Genomic DNA, 22,790 nt, shown 5'->3' with positions numbered 1-22,790 from the left:
AATGTATGGCCCTTTAGGAAGTATTTCTATGAGAAAAATGTGTTTTTCTTCAAAAGGCCCCATTTCCTAAGTTAGTATGAATACCCAACTCTTACTATTCATTATCATCCAATTTCAGATTTTCAACCAGAGGGAGTTAATACATTAATTTTTAATTAACGTTAATATATAAATTTTTTTCTGAGCCTTTTGGTTCTGTTTTCTCTTACCCTCTAATCTTTACATCTTCTTTTCCAGTAACATAAATCTAGTCCTTGTTTCTTGACTTTTCTTTTTCAGATATATCTCACATCTCCCCTATCATAAATGCACTCTCTTCCTATTTTTCAGCCACTTCATTTTCTTATAGAAAGTGAGTTTCTCTTCAATTGTATTTTTAATTTTTAATTTTACTTTATTTTCTTTCTTTCTTTCTTTCTTTGGAGGCAGGGTCTTACTTTTGTCCCCCAGGATAGAGTGCAGTGGCATAATCATGGCTCACTGTAGCGTCTAACTACTGGGCTCATGCTATCCTCCTGCCTGAGCCTCTCAAGTAGCTGGGACTACAGGCACACACCACCATGCCTGGTTAATTTCTTTGTTTGTTTTTTGTAAAGATGGGGTCTGTCTATGTTACCCAGGCTGGTCCAGAACTCCTTAGCTCAAGTAAGCCTCCCACCCCAGACTCCCAAAGCACTGAAATATTTTTTATTTTTAAAGATTTATTCCTCTCAAACAATTACACAGAAAACTCTTCTGCTTTACAGTACATTACCTCAAAATTTACCTCTCCTTAACATGTATAACGTAAGCAAAACATATTCTTACATTAAAATGCACCATACATATCACAGTTTTGAGTTTGAAGCACCAAATCTTGATTTTTCTGTAGATTCCCTTTTTAATGCCAATTTTAACCATTTCTAAGCTACATGAAAGCCTTGTTCTCAAAATTATTCTATGACCCATCTACTCTAAACTATTAGTTATATAATGAATACAAATTTATTTCTCTCCCTCAAAGCAACCAACACATAAAATTCACTTTATTTACAGAAATTCAATTCCAATAGCTAGTGAAACTATTTAACTCAATTCTCTTTTCATTCTCATTAATTCTAATCAAGAACATTTTTGAGTACTTTAAATTCCATCTATGTCCTTGCCTTCTAAATAGCCCTGCATCACAGCAAGGCTTCAGTCACACCAGAAAATATGATCAGAGCAATTTAATGTGCTCTTCTTATCAGGGTTCTTGTCCCAATTAATGAGAAAAGTTACAATTACATACCCAAAGCAAAACTAACTAACCACCCTTTCAAGGAAAATGTTTCATGTACACTACTTTTGTCATTTTAGTGACAAAGCACTAAAAATACTTCCTGACACAGAATAAATGCCTAATAAATAAAATCAGCAAGACCACAGACAAATTTTTTTTTTTTTTTTTTGAGATGGAGTCTCACTCTGTCACCCAGGCTGAGTGCAGTGGTGTGATCTCAGCTCACTGCAACCTCTGCCTCCCAGGTTCAAGTGATTCTCCTGCCTCAGCCTCCTGAGTAGCTGGGGCCACAGGTGCCCACACCCGGCTAATTTGTGTATTTTTCATAGAGACAGGGTTTCACCATGTTGGCCAGGCTGGTCTTGAACTCCTGAACTCAAGTGATCGGCCCACCTCGGCCTCCCAAAGTGCTGGGATTACAGGAGTGAGCCACCATGCTCGGCCCATAGACATATAATTTAACCTCTTTCAGTAGCCTTTGTTAAAAAAAACTTATGGGAAGCCATTGTTTTTGGACTAAGCTCCTGCACTAGGCCCCAAAAGACCGGACCAAGACAAAATGAAGCCACCCATGCTAAATGCCACATAATCAAACTAAAAGTTCAAGGAAGCAGACAGTCAAAGCAGACCAGCAAACCAGCTTTCCCTGAAAACAGATAACAGTCTGACTGAGTCAACATAATAAGGAATTCCCCTCTGCTTTAATCCTTACAAAAAGTAACCTGACATTAACCAGCCAGCTTTTTTTTCTGTTGTTGTTTCCTTGTCCCCATCTCACAAAACCCAGTGTTCTGCCACTACCCAGCAGAAGTTCTCATTCTATTTTGTAGAATGGAGACTGCCCCATTCATGGATCATGAATAAAAGCCAATTAGATCTGTAACTACATTTGTGATAATTTTGTTTTTTGATACCTTCAAGGTAAGATTATATAAGCACTTTATGAATTATCGAGTACTATATAAATGCTAAATTATTAAGCATGAGAAAAATATTAAATAATATTAAATACGAGGAACAATTTTCAATAATGAAAGTTAAATAATGCATTTATAGAAAAATGCAGATAGTCCTGCTATATTTATCTGATTTGTATCTGTTAATTCTAAACACTGAGGTGCTTTTGAGATACTAATCCCAACTTTTATTTTAAATAATTTCTGATGGAAATTTCTGTAAAAAGACACTACACTCGATCTTGCCCTAGCATTGAGTCTTTGAAATTAAATATACCCTCCTACTTTCTGAAGTGGTACACCTACACACTGTCATCTTCTAGGATAATGCCTTCCCTCCCTTCTCCTCCCCTCATTTAAACCCTCCTTTTTTTGGTCATCAAACAGATTCCGGGCTCATGTACTACTTAAAAAAAACAAGAGCAACAAGAAAAAGGGAGAAAAAAATTCCTCTGATGAACTCACTTCCTAAAATAATGATGTCCAAGCTTCTTTGTCACCCACTCTTCTACCCTTGCAATTTGGTTGCTGCCCTCACCACTCTACTGAAATATTTCTGCTCCCCTTCCAAGGCCAAACAGTGGCCACCTCACACCCACTTTCTCCTGGACCTGTCTGCACCATGAGACTACAATTCAATCACTCAATAAACACTGATGTGGCCTCCATTCTCTCCCTGAAAAATACTGACATAAGCCTCTAATTTAATCTTTCTACTATATCAATTTACCATGCGGCAAAAAAAAAAAAAAAAAGGTGATCAATAATCAAACAAACTAGGCATTAGGCATTTTAACAATTTTTTGAATGAAGTTTTTCAGTATATATATACTATAAACTAAAGTTTTTCAGTATATATATATATATATATATATATATATACTAGGCATATTTTCAGGTGATATATTAAACACTAGAAATATAAAAACCATATAAAATATGCTCTTTGCTCTCAGTGAGTTTAAAATTTAGTAGCAGAAACAGACACGTGACTCAATTTTAAGTTCATTGACAGAAAGGGGTGTGCAGACAGTAACTACAGAAGAACAAAAGCACCTTAATATTATTTGGAGGTAAGAGGTAAAGAGTTGTCAGGAAAGAATTCTGAGAAATGGCAACAGTTGAGATGAGTTGTGGAGGACTCCAATGCAGCAGCTGCACATACAAAAGGAAAGAAGTGGAAAGGAAAGACATGCTTTCAAGACATTCTGTGCCCAGAGAGGTGAGATGACTAACATAAGCAGGTTAAAAAGTAGTTATTTTAGGAAGGGTATGGGGAGAGAAATGTAAGAGACAAAACTATTAACGCAGAAAGAAGCTATAGCATGAAGAATAGCAGGAAAGCCATACAGAACCACTACATTTTCAGCAGAGAAGGAATATATGTGTATTTTAGAAAAACCCCTTTGACCGTGTTGTAAGGGTAGCCTGAAAGTAGCCTAGGCAGAAAATGGCCTGAAATTAGGGGAAAGAGAAGAGGAAGCAGAGGTATTGAGGAGCAGAATCTGTAAGTGGTGGACTAATGAGATGCAGGGGTAAAAGAAGGGGAGACGTTAAGATGTCCCAGATTTCTGCCTAGGCCAATTACTTCTTACCATCACTACCACTACAACTCTTATCTCCAAGCCCATAATTTCTACTCCAAGCCCATAATTTCTAATCCAAACTAAGCACAGCTTGCTAAACGGTCTCCCTGCCCCACTCTTCACTCCCAACCTAGATCCATCCTCTACCCAGCAGAGTGATCCTTCTAAAGCAGGATACATCACGGTAACTCTGTTTCCAATGTTCTCCCATTTTAACTACAATAAATCCAAAGTCATAAATGCCTATGTGATCTGTTGCCCCACCTCTTCCTTCTCTTTATCCATTCCTGCCAATCCTCATCCTAATTACCCTGAATGCTGTGAAGGAGCCTTTGCATTCACTGCTCCACCCAATAGTCCTTTGGCTGCCTTCTCAGTCTTAGAACTCAACTTATATATGATCTCTTTAGAAAGAATTCCTGATCACCATAGGCCTACTCTAGCACCTTGCTCTATTTTATCTGTCCTAGTAATTCTCAATTACTGACGTTCACATATTTTGTCCTCTCACTTCTATCCATACCCCCAACTCTGCCAAGATAAGATCCCTGAGGACAGAGACTATCTTATTTACCATTCTATTCCTAGAACCTACGCCAGAGTCTGGCTGGGGAAAGGCCCCCAATTAATAGTTACTGACTGAGACACAGCACAGCAAAGAGATATATTCTGGAGGCAAAGGTGTGCACGGCATTCTATGAGCAAAGCTTGAGAGTAAACTGAAAGCCAGCCATGCTGTAACAGGTACCCAGTGTACATGCACTCAGTCAGGAAAGGCCTACTGCATAGGGAGCAGAACCTAGGTAACCCCAGGACTAACAGTCTGGACAGCAGACAGGAACTATGAAAAGGGGTGAGGAAAACCAAAAGAAAACTTCAAGGAAGAATTTCAAGGAGGAGGAAACAGTGACCAACCCCACCAAGGTAAGATCAGTAAAAAGAGCAAATTGTTTACTGGACAATGTGAAAGTTACGAGGCCCTTAGCAAGAGCAATTTTCATGGAAAGGTAGGACCAGAAGCCTGTGGCTTACGAAGCAAAAAAAAAACAACCAGAAACTTATTTTCAGATTATTTTGACTATCAAAGAGAAACATAAGCATAAAAGATGTTTAGAGGACTGTGTTTTTTTTTTTTTTTTTTTTTGAGACACAGTCTCACTCCGTTGCCCAGGCTGGAGTGCAGTGGCGCAATCTCGGCTCACTGCAAGCTCCACCTCCTGGGTTCATGCCATTTTCCTGCCTCAGCCTCCCGAGTAGCTGGGACTACAGGCGCCCGCCACCACGCCCGGCTAATTTTTTGTATTTTTAGTAGAGACGGGGTTTCACCGTGTTAGCCAGGATGGTCTCGATCTCCTGACCTCGTGATCCGCCCGCCTCTGCCTCCCAAAGTGCTGGGATTATAGGCGTGAGCCACCAGGCCCGGCCCAGGATTGTTTTTAATGATGAAAGAGAGTATTATTTACGGGCAAGCAGAAGCTGTAGTCATTCGCTGGATGATGATCACTAACACAAGACCCCTGAGAAGGCAGAACTGGCTGAGATTAAACACAGGTATAGACAAAAACCACTCTTACTCTGAGATTTGAAAGAGAAAAGAATGCTTATCTTTGAAAATGTCTGGAAAGGAAGTTAAGGAAATGTTACCTAATGTCTCCAATTTTCTCGGAGAAGTAGGAGACACTCTTTGGGGCACTGGGAATACAATGGTCAATGAGAATAGACAAAATTCCCTGTTTTACCAGGTATGTGACTAAGGTAAGGAATTTGAGGCAGACAGAGGAGAAACTTGGGCCCAGCTGAGTAGTGGCACCAATCCCCATTGACAAGAATTTTCTTCCAGCTCATTTTAATAGTTCACGGTTAGAAACAATGAAACTGTTGGAGTTGTTTAGAGCATAGGTTCCAGAAGAGAAAGGGGCACACTCCAACTATTATCAAACTAGTCCTGGTCATTCAAATCAATTATTTATACACATTCCCTCTCTTACCTCCATTCATTAAAATTTAGGTAGAGAAAAAAAGATGATTCTCCAGAAAAAAAGTTCACTATTCACACATATTTCTAATTCATTGCCAATTATCCCCAATCTGGCTGCATGGCAGAATCACCCGGGGACTGTGTTGGGCATTCTAGGTGATTCTCATACAGATTTGTATATCAACGACTTCCCACATGTTCCTCCCACTACTCTTCTCCTTCATTTCTAATCATCCGTCTGCTCAGGTATCATCTCTCCAATTTTGAACTAGTTGCTATTTGTCTTCAGAGCACTCTAACCATGTTTTTTTTCTCTATCTCCCCCGTTACACACTGTTAAAGTCTTTATTACGAAGCTTCATCGTAATTCCAGCCTCTAGCCCAATGTTTGGCCCCTACTAAATACTCAATAAATGGGCCAGTCATGGTGGCTCATGCCCATAATCCTAGCACCTTGGGAGGCCAAGGTGGGTGGATTAATTGAGCCCAGGAGTTCGAGACCAGCCTGGGCAACACAGTAAAACCTTGTCTCTGCAAGAAAATAGAATTATATATACCCAAAATAAAGGAAACTTAAAAAAAAATTAGCTGGGTGTGGTGGTGCGTTCCTGTAGTCAAGAGGCTGAGGTAGGACAAGCACTTGAGCCTGGGGAGCTTGAGGCAGTGGTGAGTTGTGATGGCACCACTGCACTCTAGCCTGGGGGACAGAGCTAGACCTTGTCTCCAAAGAAAAAAAAAGCCCTCAATAAATATGTATTAAATGAAGATACACAGATACACAATTAATAAAACAACATATTATTATGTTAACTGCTAAGACAACAATAAAAGATGGCCAGAGTGGTTAGGTTAAGAAAATACCTATATAGCACAGAACTGAAATTTTACATTAAAATATCATTAAGAAAATACTACGCAATGGGACAATACCCACCTACATCCTCTCCCATCTCTGCCCTAATTCTAAGATTCAAGTCCATGCTCACCTCACCAATATTTCATCTCCACAGCCCAAAACAAATGCTCAATAGAAAAACATCCAATACAAAAGTAAAGGATCTAAAATGCTAGTTTGACTTATTAAATACTCAAAGAAACAAAAGAATATAAGAGAGAAGCTTATTACACTTGGATACTCTCCGACCTTAATTAAACATTCCAAACACTTTAGAAGTCATATACTAATCCCCAAACTGTCAAACATTAGACCCCAAAAGTTTAAGGAAAAGATGGCTTCTTGGAATACAAGACAGATTTTCCCACAGAAACATTGTGACAAATGGTGGTAGGATACCAACATCAAGCCATGAAAGCCCACTGGAACTGTAACAGCCAAACCGTTAATACTTTACAAAGAAAACTATCGTTCCATGGAGGTATGTCAGGGCTTCCACCAATACTTATTTGTGTGCATATACACTGTTCCTGCAAAATCAAAGCAAAATTCCAAAATAAATTGCTGAGACTAAAAAACAGTACCTAAATCCCTTTGCATGATGCCTAACACAAAACAAATTATAGCTACTTTTATCCAGAATCCCTGATATTACACTTTTGTCATCAAAACAGCTATATTTATCTCACTGAATACTAAATTCCAAGAATGCCAGGGCAAGTCCTCACCACTGTATCTAGCTTGCCTCCCTCAAAGCTTGGCATACTGGAAGTGTTTAATACATATTTGCTACTGAAGAATACTTAGTGTCAACCAAATGCCCAAACAACTAAGTAAATATGAGCAGTAAAACCAAATGGCCTATTTATTCTAGATGCTCTTTTAAATGAACCATCATACTTTTCATACTGATTTTTTTCCCCTTAAAGTTATCATCAAAACGAAAAGAGTATTTGGCTGTTAGCAGTCATATAAAAAAAGAAAAAAGTGTAAAGACTCATGTGGAAAATATCCCTCCAAGAGTCATCAGTTTAGAAAACACTGTTTTAGACAACAAACAGTTCTATATTAAATGGCTGAGTGAGATGGGGCATCTAAACTTCACTCGGCCTCAGTTTTCTTATTAAATGATAATTGAAACATAGAACATATTGATAATTTTTAGCTTAGAATTACTTCACTGAAAATAGTGTATATTTCATGAAAATATGAAATACACAGAAACCATCCATAATTATACCAACCTCACAATGATTTATACAATTATTTTCCTCAAATACACTTTTATAAAGTTGCAATCCTTGTATATAAATCATTTTATTTTCTCCTCTCCACCCTTATTTACAGTAAAAAGCTATCCATTACAAACTAGATGGAGTCCTTGGCCAACATCAGAGAACAATTTAATTTATGCTTACAGTTGTGGAAACAACTTTGCAACAATATTCTAGAAGGCCACAAGGTGGTGATGTTGCACCATAAAAAGAACCTTTAAAAACTATTAAAATAGATTATACCAACTTCCCCAAAATGAAATTGACAGCTTTCCTCCATTGCAGGAAAGGATATCAGTTACTATGTTTACCAGAAAACATTAGAAAGAAAAGACAATGTATTCATCAAACTTAGCAGCAACTATTCCAATTTTTAACCTAAGGAGCTATGGACCTTTAAAAGACAGACAAAAACATAGGGCTTTCTTTGGCATCATTACTCTATTATGTCAACAAAAGATAAACCTAAATGGTATCAGTACAGTACTGAGAATGAGGTAGTTTTTTTCTTTTAATTTGCTATAATTTCTCAGTTTCTTATACAATATTATGTTTGCATATTATACCAAATACCAAAGTTTTTAGAGTAAAAAATATATATATAAATATATATGTGTATGCATTTGATAGTTTTTCCCCTTACCCTAGTGAACATCAGGAAACAGGTTTCCCACTCCTATGCTGCATGTTTCTGAAGAAAACATGATTCAAATAACACTAAGTACATTAAAACTTGGGTTCCAAACTTACAGAATCAACATAAGTTAACATATAAAAAGAGCTGTGTATATACTTGCTAGGCAGAAAGGTAAGATGATAAAGCCCAAGACCTCATACACTTAGGTGGGGCACCTGAGTGATGCAGAAAACACAGCCAGTCTTAAACACGGAACTGAACCAGGCCTCTGACTCCAAAATATAACAACAGCAGCAAACATTTACTGGGCTCCTATTATATGTCAGTCACTTTACAAAAAAATTATCTCTAATATTATCAATTATCCATTACAGTCATCATTACTAGTCCCATTAACAGATAAGAAAAATTAGGTTGAAGTAAATTGCCCAGGGCCATGAAACTAGTAAGTCTGAATTTGAAGCCAGATTTCCTTGGTCTCAAAGCTAATGCTCTTTCCCTACATACGCACTTCAGAAACAAAATACAAAATAAGAAGCGCTGAGCTAACCCATGCCTTAAAATTTTTGAGAAGTTTGCTGTATCAATCTGAAGTTACCATTCTCTTATTTTACGAACTAAAGCTTACATCAGGTGGTTTTGTGGGCTGTTAAGCTAGCCTTTGAAAATACCTTTCCTTAAGGTTAAAAGAGAAAGAACAATTAATTGTAAAAAGATAAGTGTGTAAAAGTATAAGCACATAAACAATGGAGTAGGTAAGCTGTTAGAGATCATGTTTAATACATAATTTCCATGTATTCTGGGAAAGCATTCAGGACAACATGACATTCTCACTCTGATCAAACTTCAGTATAAACTCTTATTTCAAAATGACACAAACATTTCCATAAGTAATTGGTCACTTTATTCAAACTGATATTTTAATAGTATATTTGCTTAACAGACTTTTTTCCTTAAAATTCAAAAATTTTTAATATTTTGGCATTCCTGAAATACACATACTTGCTGCATTTATGAAGCAGCAGAAAGCAGAGTCATGGAGCTGAGCTGAGGATGAGAGGTGATTAAGAGAATTACTCAGAAACACAGAGCTTCTTAATGGTAGGCCAAACCCAGAACTGCTAATGAGACTAGCACTCTTCTACACCGTGCTCATCATCAGGATATCATTACTCAAAGTTATGTTCACCTCAAAACATCTCCTGATTGTTTCTTAATACATTAAGAATTCTAATTTATCAGCATTTAAGCAGCCATGGAGATGTCCTAACTCTTCAATTCCAAAGTGCTAATTTTAAGTTTGAGAAGAGCACATTTTGGTAATGTAATGTAGAGAACAGTTTTTAAGTCGGACAGACCTACATGCAAACTTCAACTCTATTTGTGCGTATTTAACCTGAGTCTCAGTTTTCCTGTCTGTTAAATGAGGATAATAACACCAAATTAACATAGTATTGTGAGGGTTTTTTTTAAAAAAGGTGTTAATATTAACTGTGGGAAAGTGGAACTCTTTCTAGAATCAGGAATAAGAAGGTGCCCAATAATAGTTAATTTCCTAACCCCATCCCACCCTGATCACCACCACTCTAACCACACTCTCAATTACTCTGAGGCACAGAAGCTCTCAATATTTTTCTTCCATATTTCCACAACAATATAGAGAAAAGTAGGTAAAGAAAGCCCCTCACACACCTGCAGTAAGGATTAGAAATTACATTTAAGAACTTGAAAGGAATACAGTACTGCCACATTTTGTTATAAATACAAAATTTCAAGATATTTTCAAGTATAATAATAAATAAATAAATAAATAAATAAATAAAAATAAATAAATAAATAAAAGATATTTTCAAGTTATTCACGTAATAGATACACAATGTTAATTCACTATTTACAAATACTCTTCTTAAGCATTCTAAAGCATGCTGTAAAGGATAAATTTTCATCAGATATTCCTTATTCTTAGAGGAAAGTATCAGAATCCAAAATACAGGGACACAATCCTTTATCCACAGATCCAAAATGCAAAAAGCTAAAAAAAAACTGCAAGTTCATTTAGCAACAAAATCTGACCTGATGTGTGGCTATTTATTAACCTTACTTATCCACACACAAGCATTTGCCAAACTACAGGCACTGCCCTAGACTTCACTGCGGTTTTATTTAACAGCATATGGAATGGATTACCTTTCCAAAATTCAAGAAAATTCTGAAATAGATCTGACATCAATGAGAAGGTATTATAGACCCAGCCTAGTGAATATGTACTGAAAACTTAAGTACCAGGTTTAAGTCACACAAGAAACCCATGAATTGGGTATATTATTCTCACTTTACATATGATAAAACTAGGGCTTAAACTGAAGTTAACTTAAACAGTAGCACTCAGCCCATGGGTGCCAAAACTCAAATCTAGGTTTGTCTTACTTTATTTAAGGCCCAAGCTCTAAATAGCCAATACGTTAATGAAAAAATTAAATCACAAAGAAAGCTTTAAAACAAGTTACAATTACCAAAATTTTTAACCTAGAAAAATGGTATTCCCAAGTATAATATATACGTTCTGTTCGGTATTCACTTGTAAACATCGACACAATATTTCACAGGGCATAGACAAAAAGAGATGGCTATTGTTTTTCCTCGAAAGAAAGGGCTCAAAGAGACAGTGAAAACAAACACAAATACAATAGGCTTCTCATGGCCAGGTGCCTTGGCTCAAGCCTGTAATCCCAGCACTCTGGGAGGCCAAGGCAGGCGGATCTACTTGAGGTCAGGAGTTCAAGACCAGCCTGGCCAACATGGTGAAACCCCCATCTCTATAAAAATTAGCCAGCGGGTGTCAGGTACCTATAATCCCTGGGAGGCTGAGGCAGGAGAATTGCTTGAACCCAGGAGGTGGAGGTTGCAGTGAGCTGAGACTGCACCACTGCACTCCAGCCCGGGCAACAGAGTGAGACTCCGTCTCAGAAGAAGAAAAAAAAAAAAACAATAGGCTCCTCAAAAAGAAATGCCAACTAATCCTTTCTACTCCAATTGAGAAAAAAAAATCATGGGTTTGGCATATTTTTGACCACAAAATTACTAACATAGCAACCTATGTTTATTTCAACCATATTTTTAGGTTTTTCCAGGAAAAAAGATCTACTCTTCTGACGACAGGATCAGATTTTGGGTCCTGCTGGTCACAGGACTGAGGAGGGTTTAAGTGAGGTAGCCCATAGGTGTCATCACTGTGGCCCTAAATAACAGTTAGAGATTAGCTTGAATTTGTTTTGTTTCTTTCATTAATTTAAAATTCAAACATTTTCTCATGACTTTCCAAGTCAACGCCTTACCCTAAGCAAAGGCTTTTCCCTATAAGAGACACATCATGCCCCCAACCAACCTACTTTCTAGTCAAAAGACCAAATTCCAAATTTGACACATTTCAGTCAAAAATCTCTATTTTTAAGTGGCTTACCTTAGCTAAGTGAAAAGCAATCAGACTATTTAATAATGAATCATAACTTCTAGCTTAACTTTTAGTAGGCATTTTTTAAAAAGAATTAGCTTCACTCAAAATAATTTCTGCTTTTGTAGAAAGAAGTATAGAGGAAATGTTTTGAACAAGGAAGCCTAATGGACATCTCTTTGCAGTATCATTTCTCTTGCCTACTCCTCACTGTAATCACCCTGTATCAAGTTTCTAGTTTGTTTGGATCAAGTTCTTGGCAATTATCTTGGGCTGTTTTAAACGACTGGAAGGTTCAGATGTTAAGCTCTCTTTGTATTTACATTACACATGTGTACTTAAAGAATACTTGATGGCTGGGCATGGTGGCTTATAACTTTAATCCCAGCACTTTGGGAGAGAGGGTAAGGTGAGAGGATCACTTTAGTCCAGGAGTTCAAGACCAGCCTGGGAAATAAGGTAAGACCCCCATCTCTACGAAAAATAAAAAATCAGTCAGGGCACGGTGTCTCATGGCTATAATCAATCCCAGAACTGTGGGAGGCCAAGACGGGTGAATCACTTGAGGCCAGGAGTTCGAGACCAGCCTGGCCAACATGGTAAAATCCCGTCTCTACTAAAAATACAAAAATTAGCTGGGCGTGGTGGCATGCACCTGTAATCCCAGCTACTCGGGAGGATGAAGCACAAGAATCATTTGAACCTGGGAGGCAGAGGTTGCAGTGAGCCGAGATAGCGCCATTGCACTCCAGCCTGGGTGACAGTAAGACCCTGTCTTAAAAAAATAAAAAATAAATAAATAAATAAAAATAAAAAATTAGCTAGGTGTCGTGGCACACACCTGTACTCCCAACTAGTAGGGAGGCTAAGGTGGGAGGATCGTTTGAGCCCAGGAGGTTGGTTAAGGTTGCAGTGAGCCATGATCTTGCCACTGCACTCTAGCCTTGGGTGACAGAACAAGACCTTTTCTCAAAAAAAAAAAAAAAAAAAGGAATACTTTAGCTAGCTAGCTAGAAAAATGAACTCTGACAGAGCACACTAGGACTCCAAATAACCAACTCAGTTTCTACCAACAGTTCTCAAACTAATGCACATAAAATCTCTTGAGATATTTGCAAAAAATGAAGATTCCTAAGCTCCACTCTCAAGGACCATATCAGAGATCTCAAAGGATACTCAAGAATGAACATGTTTAATAAGCATCCCAGACGACTGTTATACAAGGATTGCACTTTGACAAACACTGGTCTATACTATATTTCATCTAATGATGGTGTTAATGATTTCTTGTTCCCAGGCTGCACGGCAAAACCATCACTAGCTGATATATTGCCAGCCATGTTAAGTCAGTATCCCAGATTTCGTGCTTACCCTTTTAGCAACTTTTTTTTTGTTTATTTGGCCAGGCCTGGTGGCTCATGCTTGTAAATCCCGGCACTATGGCAGGTCGAGGTAGAGGGGATCACTTGAGCCCAGGAATTCAAGACCAGCCTGGGCAACATCTCCACTAAAAAAAAAAAAAAATTAGCTGAGCATGTTAGTGCGTAACTGTAGTCCCAGCTACTTGTGGGGCTGAGGTGGGAGGATTGCTTGAGCCCCCGAGGTCAAGCCTGCTATGAACCATGATCACACTATTGCTCTATAGCCTGGGAGACAGAGCTGCCGGAGACCCTGTCTCAAAAAAAAGCTGGGGGTGGAAATTTGATAAGGAGCTCTGCCCATGCCAAAACGAAGCTAGAACTGTCTTTGAGAAATGAGTAGCTCACAGCAAAGTGAATACTTGTTTGAATTTTCCACTTCATAATACTGAATTATGAGCAATAAACATGATTTAAGGGTTTATGTTCTAGCCACCATGCTTTCTGCTTTATAAACATTATTTCAATTAATCCTTACAAAAATCCATTAAGGATGGTATTCTTTACATTTTACAAAAGAAGAAACTGAGGCAATTCTGCCATTAAGCAATACTACCAGAAGTCAGGTCTGCCTGACTTTAAACTGTGACTCTTAACCTGTATGCCAAAAGTGCCTCTACTGTTAAAAACTTAAAAAGAGAAGAGCAATCTAGTTTGTTTACTTCTAAGGTAAAGAATATCCTACTTTATACAAAACAGGTTCACTTAACTAATTCTCTTCCCCAGTCTAACTAAACACAGACAAAAAGTAGGACATCTTGGCAAGTTGGGGCTAATATGTAACCACAGTATCCTAATTTCAAGTCAGGACTCAACAGTCGGCTTCCACCCAGCCCAGTCAATCAGATTTATGAGTATACTGAGCAGCTATCAAAAGAACTTGTTTTCCTCGTTTCCTAAAAGGCTATCATACCTACATTCTGTTAATGCTAGGATATTTTTTAACTATCCAAGTAATTTAGGGTAGGGAGGAGAGCCATCAAGAAGCACCTTCATGTAACTCTATCCATGCCCTTCTTTGTGCCCTGGCCTTTCCTATTTCTATAAATCATGTTTCTCAGTACATCCAATTACCAAACTCCTCCCCACAACAGCCAATGTACTATTTTCAGAAATTTGCAAAGAGATTTGCATTAGGATGCAGGGGCCCGTTTTTTAGTGTACATGAAATGCTTCAAAAATGCTTCACAGCTATGCACTAATAACCTAAATTCTTAAAATGAAATGCATTCACTACTCCACTCAGAAGCTATAATGTAATAAAAACTAAACACTCATTTTCTTCATTTCACCTTTAACCATGGCATTACTTAGCAGCCAACTTGAACTAAAAACAAACAAACAAAAAATACTGCTAAGACTAAAATAAAGCGATAGTGGATAAGGTTAAGTGATAAAGCAAGAAAAACCCGGATAGCAATCAATGAATCTACCTGCTCTTGGAAAGGAGAAGCAGCACCTTATTCATTGTATTTCCATAAGAGAGGATTACCATTCCAGTCTCTAGAAGGAAAGAGAATTCTCTCCACTGTAATGACACCTCTCCAAGGAAGAGTAGCTTATCCCAAGCTTTTTCAAGACATTGCAAACAGAAAATGCCATTGGGGCTGGGAGTGTGGGGGGACAGGTTGCTCACTCTGGTCAAGGCCAGAGTGATAGTCAAGAAACCCTGCTCCCCTAGGTCTCAAATCCAATCACAAGGGCAGAGGGAATCGATCTCTGCCCATCTGTGGCCCATTTTCTGCATGGGATGCTGTCTGTTCCAATTCACGAGATTGGGTAAATCACTACTTCCGAGCAGCATGGACTCTCGGGTCCTGTACTTTGTTAGATCTCACTGCCCTCAAGCAGAAAGCAAGTTAATCCTGCCCCATTATGGTGGCATACTAGGAAAAACCTCAGAGGCCACAAATGTTCTCTTCTTTTCTAACCAAGGAGAGTGCTAGCTATTCCCATCTGAGTAGTAAGCCAGATGTGCTGTCATTTGCACTTTTTAGACTCAGCCTTCCCTGTGGCATGCTCAGACTCAAAATCCAGATTTGAGGAAAGTAGTAAGCTGCCTAAGCTTCGGCTTCCAAAACAGTTTTCCAGAAGTCCTGTTTTGGTATAATAAAGCTGATGTTACACTTAAATAAAATTTATGGTAATCTGTTACATTGGTGGCCCCAAATGGATTCACACATTTGTACCCTTGAACCTGGGCTAGATTTGTGACTTGCTTTAACCAGTATAATGAGGCAGAAATGATACTGTGTCCCTTACAAACCTAAACCTTAAGAAGATCTGGTTGCAGACCAGGCACGGTGGCTCACACCTGTAATCCCAGCACTTTGGGAGGCTGAGGCGGACAGATCACCTGAGCTCAGGAGTTCCAGACCAGCCTGGCCAACATGGTGAAACCCCATCTCTACTAAAATACAAAAATTAGCTGGGCATGGTGGTGCACGCCTGTAATCCCAGCTACTTGGGAAGCTGAGGCAGGAGAATCGCTTGATCCTGGGAGGTGGAGGTTGCAGTGAGCCGAGATTGAGCCACTGCACTCCAGCCTGGGTGACAGAGACTCCCTCTCAAAAAAAAACATCTGGTTGCTTCTGTTTTGCACTCTTGTGAGCCCTAAGCCATCAGCTACCAGGTAAGGCCAGCAACTCTGCTGGAAAGCCTACATGGAGAGAAAAGCAGCCATTAGAGTGATCACCAGCAAAACCTGTCCAACTGAGCCCAACCCAGGAAAGCAAAACTGTAACAAAGAAAATGGTTGTTTTAAGTCACTGGGTTTAGGGCTGTTTGCTACACAGCAGTACATAACTGAAACAACACTCACCTGGTTCCTTGTGTGTTCTGCATAATTTGTTCAAACCCCAGAAAAAGGAGAGGTATAATTAATTACACTCTGCAAAATTACAACTTGAGAAGATAAAGTTCTATGCCCTTGTTAATGTTAGTGATTCCACTAAACTCCAGGTTCCAAGAGGAAAGGCTTCATATCTGTCATCTCAACACTGTACTCCCAGCACCTAGAAATATGTCTGGCACATAGTAGGTACACCAGTATGTGCTGTGAGTGAACTGTAGGTTTAAGAAATGTCAAGACTAGGCCAGGCGTGGTGGCTCACGCCTGTAATCCCATTAGTTTGGGAGGCTGAGGCAGGCAGATCACCTGTGGTCTGGAGTTCAAGACCAGCCTGACCAACATGGAGAAATCCTGTCTCTACTAAAAATACAAAATTAGCCAGGCGTGATGGTGCATGCCTGTAATCCCAGCTACTTGGGAGGCTGAGGCAGGAGAATCTCTTGAACCCAGCAGGCGGAAGCTGCAGTGAGCCAAGATCGCGCCACTGCACTCCAGCCTGGGCAGCAAGAGGGAAACTCCATCTCAAAAAAAAAAAAAAAGAAAAAAAGAAATGTCAAGACTAAATCAACAAATGCTACTCTTCCTTATAACTTAAAAACCATGCTAGTCTTCCTTATAACTTACAAACCATCTGAAATATGGTTTTACATTATACATTCCCTAAAAAAGTTGTTCAAATGTATGAATTGAAGTGTCCACTAAGGAGGGCTTTTTAATATCTTTGGGTTTTTTTCAATGGTAGAGCTCATGAACTAATACCAAAAATAATAAAATATCATGATATAGGTTGAGTATCCCTAATCCAAATATCCAAAATCTGAAATACTCCAGTGAATGTTTCTGTTGAGTAATGTAGGTAGCTCAAAGTTTCCCATTTTGGAACATTTCAAACTTTGAATTAGGGATACCCAATCTATATATATTTTGGAAATCAGATCCTGATGTATATCCTCAAAAAATGTAAATTTTCAAAGACTAAGCTTTTATAAAAGGGAAACACAAACTTCATCTGTAAAAGCAACAGAATTAAATTCAAAATTTTCAAAATAAAATAAATATCTACATTTCATCAATGTACTTTTCCAGATAAGAAATCAACTTTTGCTTTATCCTTGACAGGAGAATAACTATTCTGTGGTACAATGCTTACAAATTTAAATATCACCTACCAACGGCCACTGCAGTGAGATTACCATTTTAACACAAAGGAAAAAACTGACAAGTTTACATCTACACGGTACAAAAGTTTAACACATTCCAAACAGGTAAATTAATATCCTTCACATACAGCTCTTAACTAATGTTCCACTGTACATGAAGAGTAAGAAGTCTGGTGGGAAAAGAATACTGACATAGGAACAAAAATAAGGGTTTTAGTTATAGTTCTAATTGTGGCCACTAACTAGCCACATACTTTGGAAATTTAACTTTTTAAACTTTTGTTTTTAGCCTCAGCATATTCATCTAAAAAGCAATGATTGGCCGGAAGCGGTGGCTCACGCCTGTAATTCCAGCACTTTGGAAGGACATGGTGGGAGGGCCACGAGTCCAGGAGTTCGAGGCCAGCCTGGGGAAACACAGCAAGACCCCATCTCTATAAAAAATTTTAAAAATTTAGCTGGGTGTCATGATATACACCTGTAGTCCCAAGTACTTGGGATGCTGAGGTCTAGACTGCAGTTTAGCCATGACTGTGCCAGTGAACTCCAGCCTGGGCAACAGCGCAAGACCCTGTCTCAAAAATAAATAAATACAATAAAATAAAATATAAAGCAATTATTACTTCCTAACACACCTACTTATCAGTTGTCATGAGAACCAAATGATAAATATAGTTATTACTTACAAATGTGAAATGCTATACTAACATAAGGTATAGTACAATTCTTAATGCCAGCAAAAACAATAAAATTCATCTATGTATGTTTTTATCATTTTTCCTCCATTAAGTATTAGTAACTAGTTCCTTGGATACCACTATAAAGGGCAATTTATTGGATTTTCCAATGTTCATTATAATTGTATCATATTTTTATACAAAGAGTAAAAAACAACCCAGTCTTTCTAATAATTATGAAACCAAAGTTTATTAACATGTAATAACATGCTATGATTACCTATTACCAGGGAGATAATCTCATAGGTGCCGAAAGGTCAACTGTTTACCGATCACACTACGCTTTAACCATACTAGCTAGCTACTTAACCCACCCAAGAAAAACTGAGTAGGAATCTTCATTTACATTGTAAAGTCTCCATTTTTATTTGATAAAGGCTTCGTGAAAGAAAAGAGTATTCTGAAGGTATAAATGAATAGAGAAGATAAAGTTCTTTTTTTTTTTTTCTGAGACAGAGTCTCGCTCTGTCGCCCAGGCTGGAATGCAATGGCGCAATCTCGGCTCACTACAAGCTCCGCCTCCCGGGTTCACACCATTCTCCTGCCTCAGCCTCCCGATAAAGTTCTTAAAGTTTCTTATTTCACTTACATCACCTCTCTCCTCCCTACTCCCCAGCCCAAAGTGAGACATACAAAGAAAGTAACAATCCAAATGAATGATCTGATATTGCTAACTGCTCTTCTCTACCCAATTCATCCCTCAGACTCACCAGCTCTCATGCACATATTAAACAAGAAGGGTAGATACTCTGATGAAAGTCTAGGACTCGAGAATCACAAAATGTTAAAAACTAGAAGAAATCTTGTGGGATCATCTAGTCTTACTGACAAGGTCACTTAAAGGCAGTAACTATATTTAATTGATGGTAAAGCCACTGTATTATCTTCATACATGAAAGAAAACCATCATTGTCAACAATCTCCTGATTCCATTTTACCCACCAGCTGAATGATGCTTCAGGCAAATCATTTAAACTCCAGGGCTAGTTTATTCTGTAATATAATAGCAAATAACATTAGTCAAAATTCTCTGTAAACTGTAAACCACAACACAAATGTAACATTGTGTCTCTGTATATATACAGCATATCTCTACAGTAAGAGTTCTTATCAGTACACAGAAGAACCTGAAGGTTCTACTGTTTTAAAAAGCTCCCAGTAGGCCCGGCACGGTGGCTTACGCTGTAATCCCGGCAGTTAGGGAGGCCAAGGCAAGCTGATCACTTGAGCTCAGGAGTTCAACACGAGCCTGGGCAAAATAGTGAGACCTCATCTCTACAAAAAAATACAAAAATTAGCCGGGTGTGGTGGCAAGCGCCTGTAGTTCAAGCTACTCGGGAGACTGAGGCAGGAGAATCTCTTGAGCCTGGGAGGCGGAGGTTGCAATGAGCCCAGAAAGAGCCACTGCACTCCAGCCAGAGGGACAGGAGTGAAAGAAATCCTGCCTCGAAAATAAAAAAAGCTCCAAGTAATTCTGAGATGAGTGTCATGGATGACCGTCAGGTGGTCCATGGACTCCCCTAAAATTACATCCACAAAGCATAGGCGCATATGGAAATTTTCCAGGCCAGCATTTTACCAAGAATTAGTAATCCCCAATTTACCAAGAATTAGTAATCCCCAATTTACCAAGAATTAGTAATCCCCAAAAAGTAATCCCCCAAAAGTAATCCCCATAAAGTAGCACACATATGCTGAGGGTAAAGCTTCAAGATCTTGCTCAAAATGGTACCACTGTTCTCCCAACCAACCTGGATCAGAATCAGTTATTTTTACTTTCTTCATTTGCCCTCTCATCAAATTTTGGCTATTCGACTTCCTTTCTTCCTTTCCATTCGCGTGCACCACAGCTCAGATCCTCACTACCCATGACTACAACTGGGAGGTCTTTCTATCTCCAGGCTCTCCCTACCTCAATTCACACTACAGGCCTCTATCCCACTAATCCTTCTGAAACAAAGTGTTCAAATTGTTTCACTCCCAACTCAAAATCATCTGTGGAAGCCCCACCACCTAGTAAATACAAGGTCATAAGCCTGGCATTAAAAACAACCCATAAACCGGTCCAAATTTTTACTTCAAGTTTTATCACCCTTTATCCTGGTACAAATAAGTTTATGTTCCACCCAAACATAATTACGTGCCTTTCCCCAAACAGGAACTCTGTGCTCTCTTAGAGATACCTCTCTGCTTGGATTACCTTTCCTCCCTATCCAAAGTCATAATCGTCCTTCAAAACCACGATTTCAGAAGCCAGAAGCTCTACAAACTAACCCTCTTATCCCTACCTTGCCAAGTAAGATCTGAGCTCTACTCTCTTTGAAGTTGACTTCTGAGAGGATTTTGGTACCATTTATGAAACGTATATATTAAAAGACAAATAGGGCATTTGTGTATAGCACTATCTACCTAATTAGTGTGAAGGCAGAAATTGCTAATCGGTTCATCTTTGTATTTCCCAAAATACCTCCCACAATTATGCAGTAAATGCTTAACAACTGTACAAGGAAGTAAAGGAAATTTCAGCCACCGTGGGGTAAACAGCAAAGATTACCATCTCTTTGAAGGCAGAAACTTTATCTGTGACATCCTGTATTATGCCGGTAGCTCATAATTATTGCTTTTCAAAACCCTGATGTAGATCTTACCAGCAGTTTCACATTTTAAGGTAAGAACTATCTGAAAATGTTAATAAGCTATGTCCCAAAGAACTATTCCACATACTTTACAATTCTCAATCTGAGTAGCTCCCAACACTTGGCCACTACACTTTCCATTTTTTAAAATACTAACCATTTATGAAAAATGATCATTTCTAGTCGCAGCTAATTTACTACTTGATGGCTAAAAACAAGTCACACAATAAAAGAATGACTTTCTTTTTTAAAAGGTGCATTTTGCTTGTATAATACACACAGATTTGGTGAGGCAGGTAAAGTGGATTTACACATAAACACGAACTCTTGTTAAAAAAAAAAAAATGCAGGAAACTGTAAACCAAGTATTTCAGGTAAAAACACCAAATGAGGAAAACAAAGATAACTTTGGACATGATTTCTTTTCCCACTACTATTACCAGTAACATTTTAAAGCAGAAACACCAAATCTTGTTCCACATTAACCTACACACACACACACAAAAATTTGTTAAACTTATCAAATAGAAAAAGAAGGCAAAATCAAGCCCCTGGAAAATATTTTATTCTGAAAGAGTAAAAATGTCAAAATTATAACAGACACTACTCTTCTTTGGTAATGAAGGTTTCATGTATTTACCAGAGCAAAGAAAACTCCAAATCGGCAGAGCAAAGAAAGGACTGTGAACAAGACTGATCATTTAAAGGTCGTAAAGGTAAGGAGCAAACTACAAAATTAAATTTTTTTAAAAAAGAACACGAAGATGAAAGGAGAGTCGTGTTAAGTCACAGACAAGATAAGGACTGGTAAAATCTGCAAGGTCACTGGAACCTACCAGGTCACAAAAGGTGGAGGTGGGGGTTGCGCTGGGGGGGCGGCGGGGGATGGGGAGCTGCAGAGTCGGTGAAGAACGGGGAGTGATAAAAACATGTCAGAAAAAGACGTTCCAAGGCTGGAGTCCTTGGTTTGCAACGCTGAAATTGGGGTGAAAATCAGGGAACGGGCAATGAGTCCATATATTTGTGTTTTCAGGGAGGTGTTAGGGAAAGGTGGAGGAAGGCGAAGAGAAGGCTAAGGAAGCCTAAGAACTGCGGCTGCAGAGTCACGGAAACACTTCGCTCCGCTCCAGGATCATTGGCACAGGCCTGTGCCAGGGCGAACTCCGGGCAAGACCCATGACCCCACCCCAGAAAACTCCCGACTCCCGGGCTGGAGAAGGTAGCCAAGGTAGGGCGGACCGTCCGCCGACGGCTCGTAGGAGGGTCCAGCCCGGGGTCGGATGGCGCCGGGCGCCCAGCACCGCGGCCAAGGCTCCGGGCCCGTGCCCCCTCCAGCCCTGCCCGCTCGCACCCCCAGCCCCGCGCCGCGCCGTCCTTACCCGGCGCGAAGCTGTCGGCTCCCGGCAGCCGGGCGGCCACGGCGGCGGCACCTCCTCCTGCGGCGGGCGCCCTCACCCTTCCGCGCCCAAGATCGCCATCTCGCAGCAGGCGCGGCGGCAGCAGCCACCCAGTCGTCGGCCCCGGCAGCCCAGGCCGCCAGCAGCCACTCGTAACCCGCACGCGGAGCTCGCCGACACCCGACCCTCCCCCCACCCCCACCCCGGCCACGCGCCACCCCCAGCCGACCCCACACCTCCCTTCCTCGGGAGCGCGCCGCGTGGCCGCGTCGCCGGCGCCGCGCCCCGAGCGCGCGCCTCCCCGCCGGCCCCGGCACCGCGCTCTACGCCGCGGCCGCCCAAAGCCTCCAACTCCGGACCCGGAATCCGCCTCCCCCGAGCATGCGCAGCGAGGGCGCTCGGATGCTGCCTTAGGAAAGCTCCGCTCCTCCGCGTCTTCCGAGCGATCGAGCGGAGGGGGACGGACAGCCAATAGCAGGGAAGGGCGGGGCCTGAACCTGTGGAAGAGGTGGGGCCGCCGCTGAGATTTGGGAAGAGGCTGCTCTAAGCTCGC

At 39.9% G+C, this 22,790-nt stretch overlaps 1 protein-coding gene across 10 annotated transcripts in view; it reads right to left on the bottom strand.

The window, feature by feature from the left end:
* The window catches only part of WWP1 (WW domain containing E3 ubiquitin protein ligase 1), a 127,847-nt gene extending 105,495 nt beyond the window's left edge, over positions 1-22,352 (bottom strand). For 7 of the 10 annotated variants that reach the window (XR_008528061.2, XR_008509176.2, XM_024250992.3 and 4 more), the window contains exon 1: positions 22,220-22,352. The gene's annotated coding sequence lies outside the window, so the exon portion shown is untranslated. The remainder of the gene's footprint in view (positions 1-22,219) is intronic. The other 3 variants (XM_024250993.3, XM_063726707.1, XM_063726710.1) reach the window with 1 other exon arrangement.
* Between the last annotated feature and the right edge of the window lie 438 nt (positions 22,353-22,790).

Source organism: Pongo abelii, chromosome 7 (assembly GCF_028885655.2).
Source record: "Pongo abelii isolate AG06213 chromosome 7, NHGRI_mPonAbe1-v2.0_pri, whole genome shotgun sequence".
In the NCBI taxonomy this organism is placed as follows: domain Eukaryota; kingdom Metazoa; phylum Chordata; class Mammalia; order Primates; family Hominidae; genus Pongo; species Pongo abelii.
The sequence above is the reverse complement of the archived record's forward strand: the minus strand, read 5'-3'. Positions and strand labels throughout refer to the sequence as shown.